Source organism: Colobus angolensis, unplaced genomic scaffold (genome assembly GCF_000951035.1).
Source record: "Colobus angolensis palliatus isolate OR3802 unplaced genomic scaffold, Cang.pa_1.0 Scaffold59, whole genome shotgun sequence".
Lineage (NCBI taxonomy): Eukaryota > Metazoa > Chordata > Mammalia > Primates > Cercopithecidae > Colobus > Colobus angolensis.
Window position 1 is genome coordinate 10644437 of NW_012119487.1, and position 3582 is coordinate 10648018.

The following is a 3582-nucleotide window of genomic DNA, read 5'->3' on the forward strand; positions in this document are numbered from 1 at the left end:
GGGGGTCCTATGGGAACGGGGGCGGCACCGCGCGTCCCTGCCCTTGGCCACCACCTGGGGAGGCGAGGAAGGTGAGACCCGGCCCAGAGAAGACAGGGTGGTCAGACCCCCATCTCTGGACCCTCCCGCCCAGCCCGCCGCTAGGGCCCTTCACAGCCCTCACACCACCCCCCCGTGCACCTGCTGCGTGCCCGGCCAGAAGCCCCTCATTGGAGACCCTGGCACACCCGCAGAGCGCGAAAACAAGTGATTGCACGGATCATTTCAGAGTGTGACAGTGAAAGCATCCGAGGGCTTGCGGTGGTGACTTCTGACGGGGGCGGGGGCGTCCTGAGGGTGCCCCACTGGAGCTGAGACCCCCACGGTGCGAGGGAGGGATGGCTCGGGAATGGGTGTGCAAAGATCCAAGCAGCCTGGCAAGTTCTCTCGGGAATAAACTGGAGGCTGGAGGCGGCGGCCGCTGCAGCGCGGGCAGGGGTGGGGCGTGCTGGGTGAGGTGGAGGACCCGGTGGGAACTGCTGGAGACCCAGACGCCCCAGCAGGCTCAGGGCAGGAGAACGGAGGCCAATGGCGCCCCATCCTGGGGGTCTCCTGGGAGCAGGGTCGGGGGAGGGAGCAGGTGTGGGGAGAGCAGAGGGGTCTTTGCGTCGGGGAGGAGCTGCAGGGCTGAATGGGGCTCCCGAGAGTATCTGAACACGAGTGAAACCAGCTGCTGTTCCCAGCGTCCTGACGGGAAGCCCGACCGGAGGGGCCGGTGTGAGGCTTGGGGGCAGCGGGAAGGAGGGTCAGACTGACGGCATCCTGGCTGGGTCCCGGGGTGGGGCTGGTTCTGTGCGTGCTGTGGGGGTGCCACCGGGTCTACCTGGGGTGAGCGCAGCTCTTCTGCATAAGTCTTGCCCCGTACCTGGGTACTGACCAAAGAAGGTGCCCGGAGTGGGGCAGACAAGACGAACCCCGTGAAGACTGTTGGGGCAACAGGGGAGCGTCCATCCAACCTATCCCGGAGTCTCCAGTGCGTGGGTCCGGCAGGCTGGCCTTCCGGCAGCGACTCCCACCTCGTTGAGAGCAGGCGGGGACCACTCCTGGTAGGAAGGTTTCACCTCATGCTTGGGGCTCTCACCCCACAGCAGGTGCCAGGGTCTCAGGCAGAAAACAAGCTGTGCTTGTGTTGAGTCCCAGCTGGGGCTGGGGCTGGACATACCCCAAGTGCATAGGGTGAGTGTGGGGGTCAGGCATTTGGGTCATGTAACCCTGGCGAGGCCCAAGAAGCCAGCCCTACCTTTGCGGAATCTAAGCAGGAGAGAATACATGGAAGATCATCACAGAAAGGCTGACTGTGCTCCTTCAAAGCTGTGAACCCACCTACCCTCCACTTCTGTCACCAGCCGTGACCCACCTACCCTCCAACTCTGTCACCAGCCGTGACCCACCTACCCTCCACCTCTGTCACCAGCCGTGACCCACCTACCCTCCACCTGTCACCTCACCTGTGCCGGGCAACTTTGTCTGTCTCCACCATGGTTGGTGGCAGCTACTTCCCCATTGGTCTCTCCATCCCTCTCCCATCTCCTGTTCTCCCCAGGATGCAGTGGGGTCATTTTGCCGTGCAGACACGGTCCTGTTCTTCCCAGGGCCCTGTCCATTCTTTGCTGCAGTCTGCACAGCACTGAGGGCCTGGCACGGCTGGCCCACAGCCTCGCTCTATACCTGGCCCCTTGAGGATGAAGCTTCAGCCACACTGGCCTTCCTCTGGGTCCAGGAGGGTGCCCATCCCTCACCTGGAGCACCCCTCCCTTCACCTGGAGCACCCGTTCCTTTGCCTGAAGCACCCCTCCCTTCACCTGGAGCACCCCTCCCCTCACCTGGAGCACCCCCTCCCTTCATCTGGAGCACCCCTCCCTTCACCTGGAGCTACCCTGCAGCACCCCTCCCCTAGAGAACCCCTTCCTGGAACAGGTCCTCATGTGGAGCACCCCTCCCTTACAGCACCCTTCACCTGGAGCACTCCTGTCCTGGCCCCTTGCCTGGAGCACTCCCTTGCCACCTACACCTCGGTGACTACTTGCCTCTCAGACCTTGGCTAATGTATTCTCCCCTAGGAGCCCTCCCTCAGGTGGACAGGGCCACAGACCCGTGTCCTCACCTCCCCAGCACCAAGGACCTTTTTTCTCAGCCTGTGTCTGCCTGTCGTCTGGTGGTACATTTGATGAGCTGTTGGCTGACTGTGCCCGCTGAGGGCCAGGGCGGGGTCTTCTTCCTCACCACCCTGTCCCTGGGCACTGAGCCTCCAGCTCAGTACATCACGGATGCATGGCAAATGTGGCGAACGAGAGAGACAGCCGTGCACCAGCAGCATGAAAGGTGACTGGCATCAACAGTTTGGATCCCCTCCCGTGGCGGGAGGCCCATTGTAGAGGATACCTTTGGAGAACAGCTCATACCCCAGAGGGAAGTGGCTTGAACAAAGAGGGCTGCTCAGCAGACTCATACCCCCCAGGTCTCCTCTGGGGGATGTGGATACCCCTCAGGCCTGCACCCCTCCGTTGGTCCTGGGGACTGATATGTACCTGGGCTCCTGAGGGCACCTGGAGCACCCCTCACCTGGAGAAGCCTCATCCAGAGCACTCTGTTCCTGGAGCACCCTCACCTGGAGAACCCTCACCTGGAGCACCCTCACCTGGAGAACCCTCACCTGGAGCACCCTCAGCTGGAGAACCCTCAGCTGGAGCACCCTCTCACCTGGAGAGTCCCTCACCTTGAGGACCCTCTCACCTAGATAGCCCCTCTCCTGCAGAACCCCCACCGGGAGCATGCTTCCCCTGGGCCACCCACTCCTAGATGGGAGGAGTGTCCCATCTAGGTGGCTGGGAGGGCACCCTGGAGCCATGGGGTGAGGACCAGAGGCTGTGGCACATCTTGCCCTGAGACTTTGGAGGACTGCGAGGGACCCACATTTACTTCAGCTCTGCACCTGTAGTGAGACCCCCACACTGGAGAGCAAAGTGACTGCTCCAGGGGCCATATGGTCGTGCCACCGCCACCCACTGCTCCTGCCCCCTGCCCGGAGCACAGCCCGAGAGCACCTGGGACCATCCATGTGAGGCGGTGGGCTGTGGGTGTGTTTGGCCGTCCTGGCCCCTCCACAGTCAGAATGGGCACCCATAGGCGTGAGAACCTCGCAGCCATGGGGGGTGCCCAGAGTGCCATGGGCAGTGGGATTTCTCTGATGCCCTCCAGCTCTGCTCCCTGCCTGGCCCGCCCCCATCAAGGCTGAGGATGACTCAGGGCCCAGCCATCACCATAGCAACATGCGTCGCCTAGCAATGGCGGTCTCCCAGCAACGGTTGTCTCCTAGCAATGGGATATTTTCCTGGGCCCTGGCTGGAGCCCGGCGGTTATTTTTAGCCCCGCAGCAAATCAGTCGGCAGCTGCATTTTCGGCTCCTTGAAGAGATGCAAGGTGTGGGGAGGGGGGTGGGTCTCTTGGCAAAGGGAGGAAAGCATGCCCAAGATAGGAACCTTGCTGCCGTGGGCCCGGAGGTGCAGGCCTGTGGGTGGGCGAGGCCGGATCCTGCCTGTGCGG

The 3582-nt window shown here is 62.8% G+C and overlaps 1 pseudogene; it reads left to right on the forward strand.

The window, feature by feature from the left end:
- Window positions 1-377: 377 nt before the first annotated feature.
- Window positions 378-2084, forward strand: LOC105526482 (annotated as a pseudogene).
- Window positions 2085-3582: the final 1498 nt, after the last annotated feature.